Here is a 22,739-nt window from a genome sequence, read left to right as displayed (position 1 = left end):
TATGAGCATTTCCACAGTCACAAGCATGTTACGTGTAGCTTCATCCAGGATGCCAGCAAAATACTAGAAAAATCAGCAGAAGAAATGGAGGCAAAGCAGAAAGCCTTGTGCTAAGTCACTGAGCCTCTCCTCCTGAAATATTGCTGTAATTCTGGCTGTTACACTTTAATAAAAACCTAACAGAGCAGGGACAGGTCAGGGTAAAGGCAAAGAAAATAAAGTAACGATGTAGGAGTTTCTGCAGGGCAATGTTAGCCCAAAAAGCACTTTCATGTGGATCAGATGGAAGTGTCCTCTCTCGTGTGTGTAGTCTCCCACTCCTACCCCTCACTTGGTAAGGAGAGCACCAGCTGGATTTTAGCCGGTAGTTACCTTATCAGCAAGCTCTCTTGTGCAGGGCAAGCCCATACAACCATATGGGTTGGCCAAATATTTCTGTGAAGGTTTAGAATTGTTTGTACGCTTCAGCCTAGAAAGGTCAGGGTAGCGGGCAACTAGCCACATGATAACATTTTATAAAATGGCCAACTGTATAGTAAAACTATCTATCAATCAGTCAATCTGTCTATCTACCTACCTACCTGCCTGCCTACCTACCTATCTACCTATCTATCATCTATCCACACACACACATATATATACACATACATGTTTACACACATACATACATGATTATAGGCTCTAGGGACCAATTAGCATTATGAAAAGGTCGTGCAGAGGCATGGCTGTGTATCAACTCTCTGGGGGTGGGGGGTGGTCCCTGCTTTGTAGTGTTTGGCGATTTCCTCAGTGGAAAATATGTATATGAGACCGAGAGAGTGAAAGGGAAAGATAGAAGGATAAAGGGAGAGTTCTGTGTATTCAGTCTTGGAACAGAAGAATCAGGGCACACTTCGAAACTGAATCTGCGGTACTATAACCAAAAAAAAAAAAAATTCTAAAGCAATTGTTACGTTTTACAAGTAAACTTCTGAAACTTATACTTCAAGATGATAGGCTAAAACATGTACATATTTTAGAGAAGAGTTGCAATGTACTGTATTTTGATGAAAAGAGGAAGTCACTATTTAAAAATAATTTAATATTTCAAAATCCATAGCTGCATGATCTTAGGCTTATATCTTGGGAACCTGATGAGGCACAATGCTTTACGCCCTATTACAAGGCTTCCATCACTGCCTCTCTAGGATTCTGCCCTTGGGAGGTCATAGATGACACCTGTCTTTCCAGAATCAACCAATTTTTCTCTTTTGGCTCCCTCCCTGACTCAGCTGCAACATTCAGCTCTGATGACCACTCGCTGTTAGGATTCAACAAACAGGTTAAAGAGGGCTTATTATGTACCAGATAGCGTGCTAAAATCGCAGAGAAACTAAGGGCTTATTGGGGGAGGCAGGTAGGTAAGTATTTTCAGTACAATGCGACGAGGCAAAAAAGACCTATGTTCTAGGAGCTTAGGTGGTACAGAGAGTGGAGTGATCAGTACCGTTTTGGAGATACTGATGCAGGGACTTCTTTCCCAAGAAGGAACCTGGGTTTAAAAGATGGTTAAAAGTTTGTTTGCCATAATGTGAATGGTGGAGCATTCTAGATAGAGGGGGCACAGTGTACAAAGGCTGAAATGTGAAGCAACATGGTGCTACCGGTAGTCTGGATGGCTAGGGTGATAGACATGTGTGGAGGCACAATAGGAGGCAAGGGTAGACTGGTACATGCTGGAAGCTGGAACAGAGAGCCCCAAAGGGTTTATGCAGAGGAGGAAGATCAGATTTGTGCTTTACAAAGACCACTGTGGTTGTTATTTCATAAAAGAAAGATCATGGAGGTGGTGTGTAGGGAAGAGGGAAAGAGAAGTCAAAGCGACCAGTGAGGGGCCTACTACAGTGAACCAGGCATGGGAGGATAGGAACTCAAATTATGGGAAATTGACAGTAGGAAAGAGAGTTGTAGATTATTCAGGGGAAATCTAGGGGTTGAACCAAAGACTTGGTGGAGTATGGGAGATAAGGAAGAAATGATAACTCCTGGACCCCTGGCTTGAGATCAGGGAATGGGAATGTCATCAACCATGCTGGGTGTAGCAAAGGAGAGTATTGGGGAGGAGACAGTAAATTTGGTTTTGAATTTGTTCATTATTACAGTCTCAGATATGAATCAGGGATACAAAAAAAAAAAAACCCATTGTAGTCAAGTCGATTCCGACTCATGGTGACCCTAAAGGACAGAGTAGAACTACTCCATAGGGTTTCCAAGGGGTGCCTGGTGGATTCCAACTGCCGACCCTTTGGTTAGCAGCCAGAATTCTTAACCACTACGCCACCAGGGTTTCCTTGCCACTGATAAAAGAAGGTAAAACCATCTCAGCTTTGCCACTTATCACCTACCTTACCTAGGCAAGCTATATAACTTCTCTGGGCCTCAGTTTCCTTACCTGTGATTGGGCTTAATACCCATCTCAGAGTAACTGGGTAGTGCGAACAGTTATCACACTTGGCTGCTAACCCAAAGGCTGGCGTTTCCAGTCCACCCAGAGGCACCTTGGAAAAAAAGGCCTGGCAATCTACTTCCAAAAAATCAGCCATTAAAAACCCCATAGAGCACAGTTCTCTGACGCACATGGGATTGCCATGAGTTGGGATTGACTAGACTGCAACTGGTTAACACCTATCTCATAGGATTGTTGAGTATTATAGTAACTTAGATAGACCACGTCTATTGGCACAGTGCCTGCCATATAATATGCTGTTATTTTTATTTCTATATTATCTGATTTCCTCAACAACTCTGTGAAATATGGGAAAGGTATTATTCTTCTCAAGAAATGAAGCACCAAGTGACTTGCAGAAAGTATCATTGTATATGTAAAAGCACTTTGTAAAATTATATTGTTTATTTGCTATTGTTGTTTTTTTAGTTTTGTTCTTGTAGTCAATACTACAACAATTGGCCTTTAATTGCCTTATACATAACAGCTTTCTTCAGTTTTATGGTAATCTGAGGGCAAGTAGCGGTCCTAGCTATCATTTGTGCAGGGTTCTAAGAACTTAGGAGATTCTCAATACTTGTTTGTTGATTGATTGAGCCTAGAGAAATCGAATTGCTGATCAACTGGACCTTTCTTTGGCAGTTTGTTTTACCTTTGGCTGCCTCTGAATGGGAAAAATATAGCATCCTTTGAGCAATACGGCATACTCAGTATTAGAGAATCTAGGCATAGGGTGTGTTTTAGATTAGCAAGAATCACAATATTCTGGGTTTACTGTGTTTCTAAAATAGAACATTATAATGCTAATAATTAAGAAATACTCATTTGAATTTATGTTGGCAATGAAACTGAGTAATATGATCATGGTGAAAATATCCTGGGTTTGTTGCAGAATAAAAAGTTGTTTTTAAAAAACTGACAACTTTGAGTACAAGGCAGTTTCTGTTCTCACTTTACCCTCAAGAACACATTGCACCCGCGAGTGTGAACCCAAGAGAATAATAACATAATTATAGTTTGATTTTACTGTATTCTGACACTGAACTTGATCCACTAATGTCTGCATATTTCAGGTAGAAAAGAAATGAATCTGTTCAGCTAGATGAAGCTGATATTTTTTTCATAATCTTAAATTCTCTCTGAAGAGACCTTTGTCATCATTTATATATTTCTCAATAAAAATTCCCTTGTCGATCATCTTAGCACTCTGAGCATGTAAATAATCCAACCATCACCAAAAAAAAAAAAGAATGCCAAACAGTACGTAATTATGTAATATTGTATAAGAACTCAATCAATTAATCAATCAATGCTTTATTCTGAATATTTTGTGTCTGTGTGCAGTAACACAAATGCTTCTTTATCATAAGAATTGACAACGTTTATAAGGATTGACAATCTTTTTTCGAGACAGCCAGAGATTTGAAAGAACTATAAGCTCATACTCTGCACAGAGATTTCATTTTGAAAAGCGTCCAGTTCACGGGTTAAATGAAAGCAAAGCAATCACTTCAACCATGTTTTTGAAGAAAATAAAACAGCTTGATGTAAGTTAAATGAATGGGAGTCTATGACTTAAAAGAAACGGACAGATAGAGAAAAAGGTCACAAGATTAAATTTTCCCTGAAGGAAAAGCCCTTCTTTGGAATCATTAACCTCCTTCTAGGTCACTCCTGAAAAAACAGCGGGAAATCCTCCCTCCCCTGGAAAGATGGGTGCATCCCAGGCGCCCTTGACCTGGCGGCTGCATGGCCCGACATAATCGTGTTCCCAAACTCCCCTTCAGGCATGATTTTAAGACCTCTGTTTTAAAGAAACAAGATTCCTCCTTTTTGAACTCTGAAATAACAAAATAGAAAGCATGTTTTCAACATAAAAAGTCAAAAATACTGTTGTTTCCCAAAGACAAAGGAAACACATAAAAAACTAAAGCAGTTGTATCTGAGTTGCAATGGTTTTTCTGAGCTTTTCCCATTCTTCTCAATTTTCCGTAAGCTTTTCCCATAACTTTTTACTTTAAAAAAAAAAAAGTTTGCCTTTGATTTACGGTCCATAATTATTTTATATCTGTATAATTGTTTGTTGTTGTCGTTCACTAGTGTGGAGAGGACGTCCTTGAGTGGAGTGGGAAAGATTTTCTCTTGGTTTGCATTAACCTTTCTTTCAATATTTTACCCCAGTTTCTGTTATTTACATACTGATTCATGAAAATGGATTTAGAAATATTAATTAGAATGCTTAAGACTAAAATTAAATTAGTAAAAAAAAAAAAAAGTTATGTCCTAGCAAAATTATTTTGAAATTCCTTTATTCAACCTCTTTTTTCCTGCGCCAAATTAAGAATAAGTATAATTGATGTATGGTCATTTAACCAACATTTCATTAAATAAATCTGATTTCTAAATTGAAGAATACAAGTCATGCCAGCTTTTATGCCAAGCTTTCCTAGCATAATGCACCACAAAGTAAAAGATTGCATTAAAAATGGAATTTGACTTCTTATTGCCAAGCATGGAAACAGAAGAATAACCCAGAGTTAAGACAAGTACTAAAATCTCTGAAGAGTACACGAGCCCACTGTGAGCGTCCCCCTGTTCTTTGATGTCTTTAAATTGATGTTAATAAAAGGGACAAAAAATTTTTTTTTAATTTTTATTGCACTTTAAGTGAAAGTTTACAAATCAAGTCAACCTCTCACACAAAAACTTATATACACCTTGCTACACATTCCCAGTTGCTCCCCTGTCCAATGAGACAGCCCGCTCCCTCTGTCCATTCTCTCTTTTCATGTCCATTTTGCCAGCTTCTAACCCCCTCTACCCTCTCATGCAGACAAAATATTTTTAACATTTGCACGAAAAAGCAAGATGCCTGAAGCTCACAGAGAAAAGTGCTCTGTTCAAGTTTTGCAGGTGGTTTGTATGCTCTTTTCCAAATTGGTTGTAAAGTAAGAGAGAACTTCAAAGATTTTAAAAGACAATGAGGCAATTTCATCATCCCTAGAGAATAAAGATAAACTGACGCATGGATGAAAGAAAAAGGGAATGCACTTTGTAAATCCTCCCGCAATCTAGGTGTGGGACATTCTCAGAAGTCATTACGTTTTTGCCCACGCTCACACACTGATGGAACAACCAAGAAGTAAGTCCCTTAGATGGCATGTAAGTAACTTATTATGTAATATAAATTGGGTACAAGGGTAACAATTTCCTGACTGTGGTATGGAAAGAATAAGAATTGTGTGCCTCCCTGTTTTGTCACCAAAATACGTTTCTGCAGCAGGAAATCAAAAACACATCACAAACCTCACAACTAGACTAAACACATTAAACCTGCTGATATTAGTAACTGTCATGAGGCTGTCAGGCTGAAGGAGCGGCAGCTACTGACAGCTACCCACCCCATACCTCTAAGCACACTTTTCTCAGATACTTTGCTAGAGAAAAGTGAACAAATATTCCATTGTTGCTGCTGTTTATTAAATGGTCTCCTGGAATTCCCTGCAGACGCTGCTTAAACAAAAATAACGAATGGGACACCCATTTGATGCACAACACAGATCTGAACTGAGACGCAAAATAAAAGGTTTCAAGTGACATAGGCCAGAACACGTCTGAGCAACCCCCACCCCGGAATAAATCACTAAAATGTCCAGTCTCTAAGCTTTCTTTGTTTTCATTTGCTTCAAAATACGTCTCACTCACTCTTCACTAATTTTATCTTTCTACTTCAATAACAAAATAATGGCAATTGAAAATTTTTACAATCTAAAAAATACCCAACCAAAAAAATAAACGAGAATACTGGATTCTATGTCAGATGGACTTCAAAACTGTGGTGCCTGCCTATTGCTGGGGCTTCACCAGTTTTTATGTATAACTGAAATCTTTTTTAAAAAACAAGGCTGGTACTTCTTTTCTGTCAGTTTCCATTTGAAGGGCAGATGTCTTTCTAGCATTAATTAATTGCTGGCGAGACATCAGGTTCATTTATTCATGTGGACAGAGTTACTTCTTTTAAGCAGACTTCATTGTTTACAGTGGTTTCTTCCTCCACTGCCCACTGACCCACAGCCTGTTTTTTCATTTTGGTCTGGAAGAAGATTAAGGAAATGTCGGAACCTGCTTAATATGAGGATGTGCTATACTCTGACACAGGTTTGCAGTGGTGTCCCCCCTTTCTCCAAATACCACCATCAAGAAAAATGCATATTGAACGTTGTCCAATGCTTTAGGGCACGTGAAGCTAATAGAACTATAGAAGTGAAGATTGTCACCTCCTGGAAAACCTTAAGAGTTAAATCTAAATGGCATATAACTCCCATGTTACCTTTACCTTTCCTTTGTTCCCTTTCTCCCCTCAACCTCCTCCAACGAACAGCCTTCTGTTTTCATTTATTATGAAGATTTATGTAATAACTGAAATTGAGGAAGTCGGTACAGATAATTTTCTGACATTATGACATGAATGACGTTTGACCATTGCTATCAGTTTTACAGAAATTGTAGCTTTAAAATGAAAAGATTTGATGATTCTAGGCTGAAATTAGAATTTCAAAAATGAGTCAGCTCCAGTGAAGGAGAGACAAAGGCAAAAAAAAAAAAAAAAAAACCTTCAAGTAAAATGTTTTATTTCCATTTGTTTCCAGTGCCTTGCTGATGTGAGGGGCACGTAGGAGGCTCATACATCTCACTTTAGCAGTACTAATTGTTTGCATTATCACAATAATCAAATGCAGCCATATTAATCTCTCTGGTTATTAACTTGATTTTTACACATTAAGATTTAGATTTAATCCCCTGGGACCATCTATTAATGCTTTTAAAGTTGAAGGGTTTCAACAGTTTTAAGTTCTTTCCCTTCTTTTAGCTGCAGGCAGTAAAATTTGAACGTGAGTGGAGTTTTGTATTTTGCATTCCGGGGGGATTTTCAGAGACAGCGCTGTCAAGGACCATGAATCATGTTAATACATAGCAACCTCTACAGCTATTAAAATGTCTGCAATAATGTGATTATTTTAAAATGGAAAAACTAATATCACATGTGTAACTTAAAGATCAACTCTTCTTTTAAAGTCACAGAGAGAATGCGTTTGGAAGGGGGAAAAAAATTGAAATTGTTTTTGCATGTAGCCCAAATGTGAGATGTCTCATCTACCGAGAAAGAAAACATTCAGCTCCTTTTGCAAAATACATTTTACTGAGCTTCAGGTCAACAAAGCATAAAAATGGCAAAAAGTCTAAGATATAAGCTGAAAAGCGGTTTTTATTTCTGTTTGAGCAAGTTGTAGCGACAATGACCTACTGGAACATTCTCCAGCTTTATCCATTCACAGTCACAGGATGATGACATCCAAGCAGACAAGGGAACTTGGCTGGTTCTGATGAACTGTCAGTGTGCAAACCAACATTTCATCCTGCCTCCCATTGGCTTAAGGCTGACTTCAGAAATGTATTAACATTAGAGGCACATGTGTAGGTAAACATTATGCAGGAAATTATGTGGAATATTTGAATCACAAGACACAGAACACGAGAAAACTAAGAACACATTATTTCCCCCATTACTTAAAGGGATAGGAATCATTTTAACCCCCTGATTAAATTGTTGATAAAAAAATTAAGGGTACAAGTTAATGTGTGCTTCTTACACAATCAACAAAACATAACAGAACCCAGGAATAACCTACCCCATAAGTGATCAATATTTCTGAGATTTGCACAGTACTTTCTCTTTTCCCTTTCTGAAATTTCTTTCTCAATAAAAGAAACATAGTATGTGTGTTATTGTGAATATTTCCTATGAGTAAGAATATTTTATAATTTTTTATTATTTCTTACGTGAGAATAAAAAGTCTGTTTTGCATTTGACCATAACAGCTTAACAAAGGGTTTAAGGTAATATAGATGGCAATTTCTATTAAAAAGGCAGGAAGGTTAAAGAGTTTTAAATTATTGCAACACCTGAGGTGCCTGGCCTTTTTTGACATACCCTGAAGCATTTGGGCATACTCTGAAAGGTATCATCTGGAATGCTTTCGTTTCTTCTTCCTGGGCAAAGGCTTGCCTCCCTTTCAATGTGCTTTCACAGGACTGATGATGTTGGTCCATATTCATTGTCCAATGAGTGAAAAATTCTGAGCCATAGCCAATTTCCGTTACCTGAGGTCGGTGCACATGTAGTTTGTCTGAAGTTCAAGCCCACCAAAGTGATTGACTTTGGATTCCCTGGACAAGCTACTCCTCAACATTACCTATATCCTATCTGCATATCATGGTCCTTTAGAAATTATTCCACTAGTACAGCGTTCAGGGAAGTCAAATTATCTAGACACTTCCCTAGTCTTTTTGAATCTTAGAACAATATTGGTGATAGGGATAAGCAACTATGACGGATGTTCTCCTTTGTTTCCACTGCCTTGTGACATGCACACAAAGAATTCTGCAGAAATAAAAAAAGTAACCACTCTCCTAATAGTTTAGTGTCTAGCCGCAGTTGGGTCTGAACCTTCTCTCAGAGTTTAGTTCACTCCTAAACTAAAGAGTAGGAGGAGTTCAGAAGCCAGAGCAGAAGTGTCTGTATTGACACAGAATGAACCTGGCAAAGGCAGGAGGAATCTATCATTTGCTTAGCCAGATTCTGCTTAGACAAGATCTCATGTGTCCTCCCCGCAACTCAGCAAGCTTGTGTGCCATTTTACAGATGAGAGAAGGCCTAGGTGAGATGTAATCACTTGACCAAAGTCTTACAACTTGTAAATGATGGGGTGGGATTTCAACTCCTGATCTGTCATATTCTGAAACCCATTCTCTTCCCAGTCAATTATGCTACCCCAACCTGGGGTTGAATTCTGTAGCAACTGCAACACTCAGGCATAGGGTCTTTTACTCTTTTAACAGCCAAGTGAAAATCACAGCAGGGACAAGCATGGGCCTTTGACAGGCAGGACTCTTAGAGTCTAAATAAGCTTTGGTCAAAAGCTCTCACACTTACCGCGTAACCCTAGACAAGTTAATAACAACAATATGAAGAAGAAGCGGAAGAGTGATACCTACTGTTCCCTCAGCACAGACGCAATGTCAGATAAGGGGCTACTACTTTATAAAACATCTAATGTCACAATACCACCTAACGTAAATATTGTTTTCTCAATTGCCAGGTAAACAAATGGAGGCGCAGAAAGGTAAGATACTTGTAAGGTAGTAAAGGTTTTCATTCCAAACCATAGCTCCGCTGGCTTCCTATAAATTGTGGAACATCTTAGAGTTTCCACATCTTCAAGATAGATTCATGGAGTTACTGTGTTTATTAAGTAAAATAACATATGAAAGACTCCCATCACTATGTTAGATAAATCACAGAAGTTCAAGAAATATTGATTTTTCCATCCCCCTTGTTATGGGTTGAATTGTATCTCTGCAAAATAAGTACTGGAATCCTAACCTCTATATCTGTGGGTGTGATAGTATTTGGGAATAGGGTTTTCTTTGTTATGTTTGTGAGGCCATATCAGTGTAGGGTATGTTCTAAATCTAATTGCTTCTGAATTATAAAAAGAACAGATTAGTCACAGAAGCAAGCACAAACTCACCATGTGAGAATGGCCAAGGAACCAGAGAATGCCCAGGGCTACCCAAAAGGAAGGAATCCAAATGGCCAAGACCCTGATTTGAATTTTTAGAGAAAATATATTTCTGTTGTTTAAAGTCACCTGCTTGTGGTATTTCTGTTATAGCAGCACTAGCTAACTAAGACACCCCTCAAGAATAAAGTCTGCAGTGGCTGACTGAGGGCTTTGGGGAATGTCCAGAGGTGTCCCAGAAGTTGTGTGTCACAGAGGTGAGGCTCCTTAACCAACTTGCATCCCCTTCCCTCCCAGCCTGTCCTCTCTCACTGAGCTGATGACCTGCACACCCAGCTTACATCTGGGGCAAGAGACTCAGGAGTGGTGTGAGCCTCGGCCTCATGCTTGTAATTGCATATACGTGAGTGATGATAATAAACATCATTTTGGAGTTTCCCTCACCGCTTTGTCTATAGGTCAGAGTGAGTTAACGTCATTTGTAAGTGATGTTCCCTGGCCTCATTTTTAGTGGATGAGTGAAAAAGAAATGGTCAAGCAAATATCTAAAATCAGCATCAGCAAATTTTATTTTCCCTATTGTAATTTAAATGGAACAATTAATAATGTACCTTATTCTCCAGTTACAGGCTGGGAACCAGGCCTCTGCAAGCTCATGAAAGTGAGCAGCCAGACAGAACCCTTAAGCTTAGCTTTTCCCAGATGCTCAGTAAGCATTAGAATTACCCCTGTTGATTCCAGCACATAGCCATAGAAGTGATTTCTCAGCCCTCATCACTCTCCTCTAGAGGAGTTCTACCCAACTTGAATTTTGTGGTGGTTGTTGTTGTGTGCCCTTCACTAAAATAAATTAAGGAGTCCCCGGGCAGCCCAAAGAGCTAAGTGGTCAACTACTAGCCAAAAGGTTGGCCATTTACACCCACCCAAAGGTGTCTTGAAAGACAGGACTGGCAATCTGTTTTCAAAAGGTCACAACCTTGATAACCCTGTGCTGTAGTCCTACTCTGGGTAGGAATCTACTTGATGGCTAACAATAACAACTAACAATAACAACAACAAAATAAACAAAACAACCAAACCAAAGCAAACCCACCACGTATTCTCTCCTCTCTAATCCTTTCTCTGGCTCAACATTCCTCCTCTCTTTTTACTTCTGTGTCAGGTGAACGGGTCTCATTCCTCATTTTTAAGCTCACATCATCAGCTGAAGGAGCTCTGGCGGTGCAGTGGTTAAGAGCTCAGCTGCTAACCAAAAGGTCAGCAGTTCAAATCTGTCAGCAGCTCCTTGGAAACCCTGTCGGGGCAGTTCTACTCTGTTCCATAGGTAGCTACGATTTGGAATCAACTCAATGCCAGCGGGTTTGGTTTTGGTTCATCAGCTGAATCTCTTAACTCTATTCTCTCCCCAAAACTCTGCTGCCTCAGGTATCTTTTAGCTGCCCCCAGCATCTTTAGCCCATCACTTTATATTTATTCACTTTATTTTACCTTCAATTTGCAGATTTCCATGTTTTACACCAATGGTTCTCAAATTGAACTTCTCATACCAGCAGGATCAGGTACGCCTGGGAACTTGTTCAAAATGCAAATTCTGAGAGAGACCTTCAACAGTCAAGACCTACTGAATTAGAAATTCATGGGTGGAGCCCAAAAATACCTGTTGAACAAAACTTCCAGGTGATTCTGATGTGCTAAATTTGTAGAACAAGTGTCTTTAACAAAGACTTTTTTAGGACTCTTCCACGCAGTTTCTTTCAAATTCTCTTCCTTCACTAACTGTCACCTACTGCTTTCTTACCTCTGATTTTTATAGACTCACCTAAAGTCCTGCCTTCACTTAACACCAAATTACTGATATTGTGTGAGCAGTGTGGTAGAAAATGCACTGAACTCAGAGATAAAAAATCTGGGTTTGAACAGTGTGTCATGGCCATACATAAACTCTCTCAGCCTCAGAATCTCCAACTGCAAAGTGGGAATAATAATCCTTTCTTCACCAAAAAAACAAGTGTATATATTGTACATGACAATCTAGGAGCCTTGAACATCAAAGACAAATTTGAGGAGTCAGGCTGAGTGGCAGGGGGAGGAGAGACAATTCAGAAGCTATGAGGATTTGCCAGACCTGACCTGGCCAGCACCCTACAGGCTGGATTGGCCAGCATGTGTGAGCTGAGGTAAGAAGTAGCCCTAAGCTGGGAACTTAGGGCAGGCACAGCCCCTTTGCCTAGGCACAGGCTTAAGGGGCCCATGGACTATGAATGCCTTTCACCCCTGCCTAGATCTGTGTGGGCCCATTTCAACAGTGTAGGCCCTCATTAGCATAATGCAATAGGGTACATTTCTGAAACCTATTTTCAACTGCATCAACTATAAGGGGAAGTGGCAGATTTGTTACATTTGACACCACCTTGCCCATTAAGCAGGGTTCTCACCTACCCACATCAGGGCCTGAGGACTGGTGACTCCACCCATTCTACCTAGTAACCCTTGACAGGGATCCAAGAATAAGTGGTGCCTCCCAGTCCTTACAGCCAACAGCATAGGGTACCCAAAGTCCAGTAGTAAAACCCACCCACCTACACACTCTAGGGAACAAGGACACATCTTCCACCCAGGCACACTCAGGGGCAGCTGTCAGCCCCCTACCTTGTTCAGCACATAACCCCCTACTGCAGCCAGTTACCTGTGCCTGTTCTGCTACGTAGCCCTGCCCACCTAGGACTGTAGGTAATAGCCTACACCACACACTTGGAGACCAACAACCTGGATGCCTGAGCTGAATTCACACAAGAAAAGTAAATGGACTCCTGGGCTCATATACCTAGTAGCAGCTCTATCCACCTTGTGACAGGACATGAGAGCTTCAAAGATGCCAGTAATCAAAGTAGCTCACATGACCAGCATATTTGGGCATATCAAAACAAAACAAAACAAGAAGCTAGGACAGTAAGCAAACATAAAATAAATAAATATAATAACATTGATGGTTCAGAGATGACAGTCAATATCAAATCACTTAAAGAGGCAGACCATGAAGGCTTCAGCAAGTGCCCAAAACAAAGAATCAAGAAACCTTACAGATGAAGATTTTTTTTTTTTTTTTAAATACCAGAGGTAGAATTCAAAAAATGAAGGTACAGACCTCTTCAAGAGATCAGTAAGGAGATCAGGCAAAATGCAGACCAAGACAAGGAAACACACAGACAAAGCAAGAGGAACTTAGGAAGGTTATACAAGAGCATAATGACAAATTTAACAGGCTACAAGAATCCATAAAGAGACAGCAAATAGAAATCCAAAAGATTAACAATAAAATTTCAGAATTAGACAACTCAACAGAAAGTCATAGGAGCAGAATTGAGGCAATGGAAGTCAGAATTAGTGAGATTGAAGATAAAGCATTTGACACCAATTTATTTGAGGAAAAATCAGAAAAAAGAATTTAAAAAAATGAAAAAGCTCTAAGAATTATGTGGGATTCTATCAAGACGAATAACCTACAAGTGACTGGAGTACCAGAACAGGGCGGGATTACAGAAAATACAGATAGAAGTATTGCAGATCTGTTAGCAGAAAACTTCCCTGATATCATGAAAGATGAGAAGATATCTATCAAAGAAGCTCATCAAATCCCACACAGGGTCGATCCCAAAAGAAACTCACCAAGACATATGATAACCAAATTTGCCAAAACCAAAGATGAAGAGAGAATTTTAAGAGTGGCTGGGGATAAACAAAAACTTACCTACAAAGGAGAGTCAATAAGACTAAGCTCTGACTACTCAGTAGAAACCATGCAGGCAAGAAGGCAATAGGATGACATATATAAAGCCTTGAAGGAAAGAAATTGCCAGCCAAGAATTACATATCCATCAAAACTGTCTCTTAAATATTATGGCAAAATTAGAGCATTTCCAGATAAACAGAAGGTAAGGGAATTTGTAAAAACCAAACCAATAGTTCAAGAAATACTAAAGGAATTCCTCTGGTTAGACAATCAATAACATCAGATAACAACCCAAGACTAGAACACAGGACAGAACGACCAGATATCAACTGAGATAGAGAAGTAACAAAAATAAATCAAAGCTAAAACACTGGAAATAGTGAAACAGAGACGTCAATATGTAAAAGATGACAGCATTAAAACAAAAAAGAGGGACCAAAAAATGTAGTCATAGATCTTTCATACAGAGAAGAAGTCAATGTGACATAAAGAAATTGGTTTAAACTAAGAAAAATAGGGATAAATACTAAGGTAACCACAAAGGAAACTAATAACTCTACACATCGAAATAAAAAACAAGAAAAACGTAGACTCAGCAAATACAAAATCAACAACCATGAAAAAGATGAAAAGAAAATACATAAAGAAAAATGACTCAGCACAGAAAATTAAGTGGAACAAAGAAACTGTCAACAATGCAAAAAAAAAGATATCAAAATGACAGTGCTAAACTCATAAAAAAAAAACTAAATGCACCGATAAAGACACGGAGAGTGGATTAATGGATTTAAAAAACAGAATCTGTCTATATGCTGCCTACAAGAGACACACCTTAGACTCAAAGACACAAACAAACTAAAACTCAAAGGATGGAAAAAATATATATCAAGCAAACAACAATCAAAAAAGAGGAGGAGTGGCAATATTAAGTTCTGACAAAATAGACTTTGAAGCAAAATCCACCACAAAGGATAAGGAAGGACACTATGTAATGATTAAAGGGTCGATACATCAGAAGGACAAAACCATAATAAATATTAACACATCCAGTGACAGGGCTCCAAAAAACATGAAATAAATCTAACAGCATTGAAAAGAGAAATAGACAGCTCCACAATAATAGTAGGAAACTTCAATACACCACTTTCAGTGAAGGACAGAATATTCAGAAAGAAGCTCAATAAAGACACAGAAGATCTAAATGCCACAATCAACCATCTTGATCTCGTAGACATATACAAAACAGTTCACCCAACAGCAGCCAAGTATATTTTCTTTTCCAATGTCCATGGAACATTCTCCAAAATAGACCACATATTAACGCTAGAAGCAAGCCTTAACAGAATTCAAAACATTGAAATATTACAAAGTATCTTCTCTGACCACAAAGTCATAAAAGTAGAAATCAATACCAGAAAAAGCAAGGAAAAAAACCCCACACATATGGAAACTGGACAACACCTTGCTCAAAAACTATCAGGTTATAGAAGAAATCAAGGACAGAATAAAGAAACTCACAGAATCAAATGAGAATGAAAATTCATCCTACCAGAACCTTTTGGACACAGCAAAAGCAGTGCTCGGAGGTCAATTCATAGCAATAAATGCCCACATCCAAAAATAAGAAAGGGCCAAAATCAGAACATTAGCCCTACAACATGAACAAATAGAGAGCAGCAAAAGAAACACAGGGGCACCAGAAGAAAGGAAATAATAAAAATTAGAGCAGAAATAATAAATGAGAATAGAAAAACAATTGAAAGAGTTAACATGACCAAAAGCTGGTTCTTTGAAAAGATCATCAAAATTGATAAACCACTGGCCAAACTCACCAAAGAAAAACAGGAGAGGAAACAAATAACTCGAATAAGAAATGAGATGGATGATATCACAGACTCAACTGAAATTAAAAGAATCATAACAGAATACTATGCAAAACTGTACTTCAACAAATTTGAAAACCTAGAGGAAATGGGCAAATTTCTAGAAACACACTACCTACCTAAACTAGCATGAACTGAGGTAGAATAACTAAATAAACCTATAACAAAAGAAGAGATTGAAGAGGTGATTAAAACATTTCAACAAGAAGAAGCCCTGGCCCTAACAGTTTCACTGGAGAATTCCACGTAACTTTCAGAGAAGAGTTAACACCAGTACTACTAAAGGTATTTCAGAGCATAGAAAAGGATGGAATAATCCTGAACTCATTCTATGAAGCCAGCATAACCCTGATACCAAAACCAGGTAAAGACACCACACAAAAAAAGAAAATTACAGACCAATATCCCTCATGGACATAGACACAAAAATCCTCGACAAAATTCTAGCCAATAGAATTCAACAACATACCGAAAAATAATTCACCGTGACCAAGTGGGATTCATACCAGGCATGGAGGAATGGTTCGACATTAGAAAAACAATCAACGTAATCCATCACATAAATGAAACAAAAGATAAGAACGATACCATTTTATCAATTAATGCATAAAAGGCATTTGACAAAGCCCAACACCTATTCCTGATAAATACTCTCAGAAAAATAAGAACAGAAGGGAATTTCTTGATGTAATAAAGGGCATTTATACAAAGCCAACAGCCATCATCCTAAATGGAGAGAGCCTGAAGGCATTCCACTGGAGAACTGGGACCAGACATGAATGCACTTTATCGCCACTCTTATTCAACATTTTGCCGGAGTTCCTAGCCAGAGCAACAAGACAAGAAAAAGAAATAGAGGGCATCCAAAATGGTAAGGAAGAAGTAAAATTATCCCTATTGGCAGATGATATGATCTTTGTCGTGGATTGAATTATGTCCCCCCAAAATGTGTATACTAACTTGATTAGGTCATGTGAGGTTGTCCTCCTTTGTGATTTTCCTATGTGTTATAAATCCTAATCTCTGCCTGTGGTTAAAAGGATTAGGGTGGGATGTAATGCTTTTGCTCAGGATACGTCCCTGATCCAAAGTAAAGGGAGTTTCCCCGAGATGTGGCTTGCATCACTTTTTATCTCTTAAGAGATAAAGGAAAGAGAAAAAAGCAGAGGGTTGGGGACCTCATACCACCAAGAAAGCAGCACTGGACCTGGGGTCCCTGCACCTGAGAAACTCCTCAACCAGGAGAAGACTCATGACAAGGAGTCTTCCTCCAGAGCCAGCAGAGAGAGAAAGCTGTTCCCTGGAGCTAACACACTGAATTTGAACTTGTAACCTACTAGACTGTGAGAAAGTAAATTTGTCTTTGTTAAAGCCATCCACTTGTGGTATTTCTGTTATGGCAGCAGTAGATAACTAAGACGGAATTATATGCAAAAGACCCCAAAGAATCCACAAGAAAACTACTGGAACTAATAGAAGAGTTCAGCAAAGTATCAGGACACAAGATAAACACACAAAAATCAGTTGGATTCCTCTGCATCAACAAAGAGAACTTCAATGAGGAAATTACCAGATCGATACCATTTACGATAGCCCCCAAGAAGATAAAATACTTAGGAATAAATCTAACCAGAGACGTAAAAGACCTATACATAGAAAACTGTAAGACATTACTGCCAGAAACCAAAAGACACCTACATAAGTGGAAAAACATACTTTGCTCATGGATAGGAAGACTCAACATTGTGAAAACATCAATTCTATCCAAAGTGATCTACAGATACAATGCAATCCGGATCTAAACTCCAACAACATTTTTTAATGAGATGGAGAAAAAAATCACCAACTTCATTTGGAAGGAAGAGACCCGGATAAGTCAAGCATCGCTGAAGAAGAAGAACAAAGTGGGAGGCCTCACACTACCTGATTTTAGAACCTATTATACTGCCATGGTAGCCAAAACAGCCTGGTACTTGTACAACAACAGATACATAGACCAATGGAACATAACTGAGAATCTAGATGTAAATTCATCCACCTATGACCAGCTGACATTTGACAAAGGCCCAAAGTCCATTACTTGTGGAAAAGACAGTCTTTTTAACAAATGGTGCTGGCATAACTGGATATCTGTCTCCAAAAATATGAAACAAGACCCATGCATCATACCATGTACAAAAACTAACTCAAAATAGCTTGAAGATCTAAACATAAAATCTAAAGCAATAGAGATCATGAAAGAAAAAATAGGGACAACGCTAGGAGCCCTAATACATGGCATAAACAGAATGCAAAACATAACGAACAATGCACAAACACCAGAAGAGAAACTAGATAACTGGGAGCTTCTAAAAATCAAACACTTATGCTTAACCAAAGACTTCACCGAAAGAGGAAAAAGACAACCTACAGACTGGGAAAAAAATTTTGGCTACGACATACCCTATCAGGGTCTGATCTCTAAAATCTACAAAATACTGCAAAACCTCAACAAACAAAAAGACAAATAACCCAATAAAAAAAGAGCCAAAGGATATGAACAGGCACTTCACCAAAGAAGACATTTAGGTGACTAACAGATACATGAGGAAATGCTCACAATCATTAACCATTGAAGAAATGCAAATCAAAACTACAGTGAGATACCATCTCACCCCAACAAGGCTGGCATTAATCCAAAAAACACAAAATAATAAACATTGGAGAGGTTGTGGAGAGACTGGAACACAGCTGGCAGGAATGTAAAATGGTACAACCATTTTGGAAATCTATTTGGTGCTTCCTTAAAAAGCTAGAAATAGGAGTACCATATGATACAGCAATCCCACTCCTTGGAATATATCCTAGAGAACTAAGAGCTGTCACACAAATAGATATATGCACACCCATGTTCACTGCAGCACTGTTCAGAATAGCAAAAAAATGGAAACAACCTAAGTGCCAATCAACGGATGAATGGATGAACAAATTATGATGTATACACACAATGGAATACTACACAATGATAAAGAACAATGAGCAATTCCCCAAATATCTCACAACATGGATGAATCTGGAAGGCATTATGCTGAGAGAAATTAGTCAGTTGCAAAAGGACAATTATTGTATGAGACCACTATTATAAGAACTCAAGAAAAGGGTGGGAAGGGAGGGAGGGGGAACTCAAGAAAAGGGTGGGAAGGGAGGAAAAGGGGAACTCAAGAAAAGGGTGGGAAAGGAGGGAGAGGGGAATTCACTACTAGATAGTGGACAAAAATTATCTTAGGTTAAGGGAAGGACAGCACACAATACGGGGGAAGTCAGCACAACTGAACTAAACCAAAAGCTAAGAAGTTTCCTCGATACAGCCAAACACTTTGAAGGACAGAGAAGCTGGGGATGGGGCCTAGGGATCATAGTTTTGGGGGACATCTAGATCAATTCGCATAACAAAGTTTATTAAGAAAATGTTCCGTATTCCACTTTGGTGAGTGGCATCTGGTGTCTTAAAAGCTTGTGAGCGGCCATCTAAGATGCATCAATTGGTCCCAGCCCATCTGCAGGAAAGGAGAATGAAGAACATCAAAGGCAGAAGGTAAATATTAGCCCAAGAAACAAAATCCAAACCCAAACCAAACCCGTTTCCATCGAGTCGGTGCTGGCTCATAGAGACCCTATAGGACAGAGTAGAACTGCTCCATAGAGTTTCCAAGGAGTGCCTGGTGGATTTGAACTGCAGACCTTTTGGTTACACCCATAGCTCTTAACCACTATGCTACCAGGGTTTCCAGGGTCACATAAACCAGAGACTCCATCAGCCTGAGACCAGAAGAACTAGATGGTGCCCAGCCACCACTAATGACTTCCCTGATAGGGAACACAACTGATAGACCCTGATGGAGCAGGCCAAAAGTGGGATGCAGAACTCAAATTCATGTAAGAAGACCAGACTTAATGGTCTGACTGAGATTGGAGGAACCCCAAAAGACATGGCCCCTGGACTCTTTGTTAACCCAGAACTAAAACCGTTTCCAAAGCCAGCTCCTCAGATAATGATTAGACTGAACTATAAAACATAAAGTAAAACTCGTGAAGAGTGCGCTTCTTAGTTAAAATAGATTCATGAGACTAAATGGGCAGCTCCTGTTTGGATGCCAGATGAGAAGACAAAAAGGGATAGGAGCTGGTTGAATGGACACAGGAAACCCAGGGTGGAAAGGGGGAGTGTGCTGTCAAATTATAGGGATTACAACTAGGGTCACATAACAATATGTGTATAAATATATGTATGAGAAACTAACTTGAGCAGTAAACTTTCAACTAAAGCACAATAAATTAAAAAAAAAAAAAAAAGAAGGCTAGAAATCTGTTGAGAATGCTCATTTTCTCAGCCTCTTTGTTGCAGTTGGTGTTATTTGTCCTTCCATGGAAATGTTGATTGTGTGACAGGATAATATTTTTCAAAGAGTAGCCAGTGTTTTGTTTTGTTCTGTTGCTTCAAGTTTTCCCTTCTCCCTCCCAAGAATGAGCTCACTCCACTTTCCAGCCGGTTGTTGGCCTGGGCTTATGGTCTCAGGACAGAAAGAAGACTGTGGGTCTCTGGCTTATTTATTTTACTCCAAAAGGCTAAATCCTTAGAGAATTTACAGGATTGGGACAGAGATAAGGCATCAGATTGAGAGAGGCAGGTTTTTCCCTTGGGTCTAGGCAAAGACTCCCTTGGGCTGGTAAACAGGAAAGTTGGAGTGGAGAAGATGATAAAAGAGAGTTCAGTGATTGTAAGCGATAGGGGGTTGACAAATTTTGGGGCCAGGAAAACAGAAAGACAATGCACTCTCCTTCCTGGTGGAACACCCCAAACATGGTAAGACCCCAGAGAGGGAGTGACTGCCCACCATGTCTAGGTAGTTGCTGTTGTTAGGTGCCATTGAGTTGATGTCAACTGATAGCGATCTCGTGTGATAGACTAGAACTACCCCACAGGGTTTTCTTGGTTGTATCTTTACGAGAGCAAATTGCCAGGTTTTTTTCCCATGGAGCCCCTGGGTGGATTTGAACCACCAACCTTTCTATTAGCAGTTGAGCACTTAATCATTGTGCCACTAGGGCTTCTTTTTTCTAGGTAGATGGGTCCATAAACAGCCCTGTGGAGATTCCTGTACTCTGAAGTTGGGCAAGAAATCCATGGTCAAAACTGCCAGGCTGGAAGAGGAACTGCAAGCAGTAATGGGGAATTTACAGTGATGCCCATTATCAAACAAGAAAAAGGACAGATATCTCACAGATCACACGGGTCCATCCCCATATCGTGGCACTCTTTAAGCTCTGTGGAGCTTAGTAAACTCCAGAGAAGGGAGTAAAAACCCCAAGCTGGGTGATACTAAGTTTTTACATTCCCTTGCAGAATAGAGGCTCAGATGGAAGTTCATTTGAATAAAATAATAATAAAACTAAATATTTTACAACTTGTTAGTGGGCTATAGTTATCATCTACTTTATGTTGTAGTCTCTTGTACTGGGTGCCCATTTGTGCAAAGTCACTACATGGACCCAAATACACTTAGCAAAGGGTCAGGCTCATAGTAAAGTTTCAAGAAATTATTTATTTGATTTTCCACTTACAGTTTTTCTTTTTTTAAATTGTCATTGAAAGTATATGCAAAAAAATACGCTAATTCAACAATTTCTAGTTGTACAATTCACGGACATTGCTTACATTCTTCAAATTGTGCAACCATTTTCACCCTCTTTTTCCAAATTGTTCTTCCCACGCTAACATGAACTCACTGCCCCCTAAGCTTCCTATCTGACGTTTCAAGTTGCTGTTCTCAATTTGGTCCTATATGGATAACCAAAACCCAAACCTGTTGCCATCGAGTCAATTCTGACTCATAGCAACCCTATAGGACAGAGTAGAACTGCACCACAGGGTTTCCAAGGAGTGGCTGGTAGATTCCATCTGCCAGCCTTTTGGTTAGCAGCCAAGCTCTTAACCACCGTGCCGCCAGGGCTCGCCTGTATAGATAGTTCTTCACAGGAGCACGATGCTCAAGACAAACATTTTTTACTAAATAAGCTTATTCTAAAGAAGACATCAGGGGTTATTTTTGGGTTAAGCTCAAGGAATAGTTTTTAGTGGTACAATATTTACAGCATTTGCATGTATGTTCTAACAGCTTTTTCCTAATTCTCAGCTTCCTTCAATACTCACTCATCTCCACCCACTGTCTGACTTGATAGTCCACTGAGACTGTTGGCCATTCATTTCAGAAATGTGTGTGACTGGTACTACACAGGTACTACAACAACCAACAGGCCAGATGTGGCCTCATGGAAGTTACGGTCTAGTGGGGAAACAGATGTTAAAAAAGATAATCACACAAATAGCATTATATTTATAATTAGGGCAATGAATGTGTAATCGTTAAGGTTATGTGTCAGGTTGGCTGGGCCATGATTCTCAGTGATTTGGCAGTTACGATGTAGTTTCGCAGTTAAGTAATTATGTAATCAACTCCATGATGAGATCTGCTATGAGCAGCCGATCAGTTGAAAGGAAGTTTCCCTGGAGATGTGGTCTGCCTCCAGTACATAAATGATGTTTCAGCAAGGTTTTTGCTCTGGATCCTGCATCTAGCTTATCATCATCTGACCTCCAGTTCTAAGCTCTTGAGCTATCAGTTTACCTGCCGATCTCAGGATTCATCAGCTTCTGCAGTCTGTGAGCCAGTGGCCTGCAGTCTGCCCTGACAATCTTACATTTGTAAGCCTCTGCAGCTACGTAAGTGAGGAGGAGCCTCCAGCCTGATGCCTGACCCGTGGACTTGGGACCTGCCAGTCTCTACAACTGTGTGAGCCATTTTCTTGAGATAAATCTCTGTGTGTGTGTGTGTGTGTTTATGCTTCACTGGTTTTGCTTCTCTAAAGAACCCAGCCTAAGACAGAATGTATATTATAAAATACAGTGAGAACATAGAACAGTGAGACCCTAATTAGACTGGGTGTTCAGAGTAGACCTCCTGAAAGACGGGGCATTTAAGGTGAAATATGAAGAATAAGTTGAAGTTAGGTAGGCTAAG

This window comes from Loxodonta africana, chromosome 11 (genome assembly GCF_030014295.1).
Source record: "Loxodonta africana isolate mLoxAfr1 chromosome 11, mLoxAfr1.hap2, whole genome shotgun sequence".
NCBI classification, from domain to species: domain Eukaryota; kingdom Metazoa; phylum Chordata; class Mammalia; order Proboscidea; family Elephantidae; genus Loxodonta; species Loxodonta africana.
Note: the sequence above shows the minus strand (reverse complement) of the source record.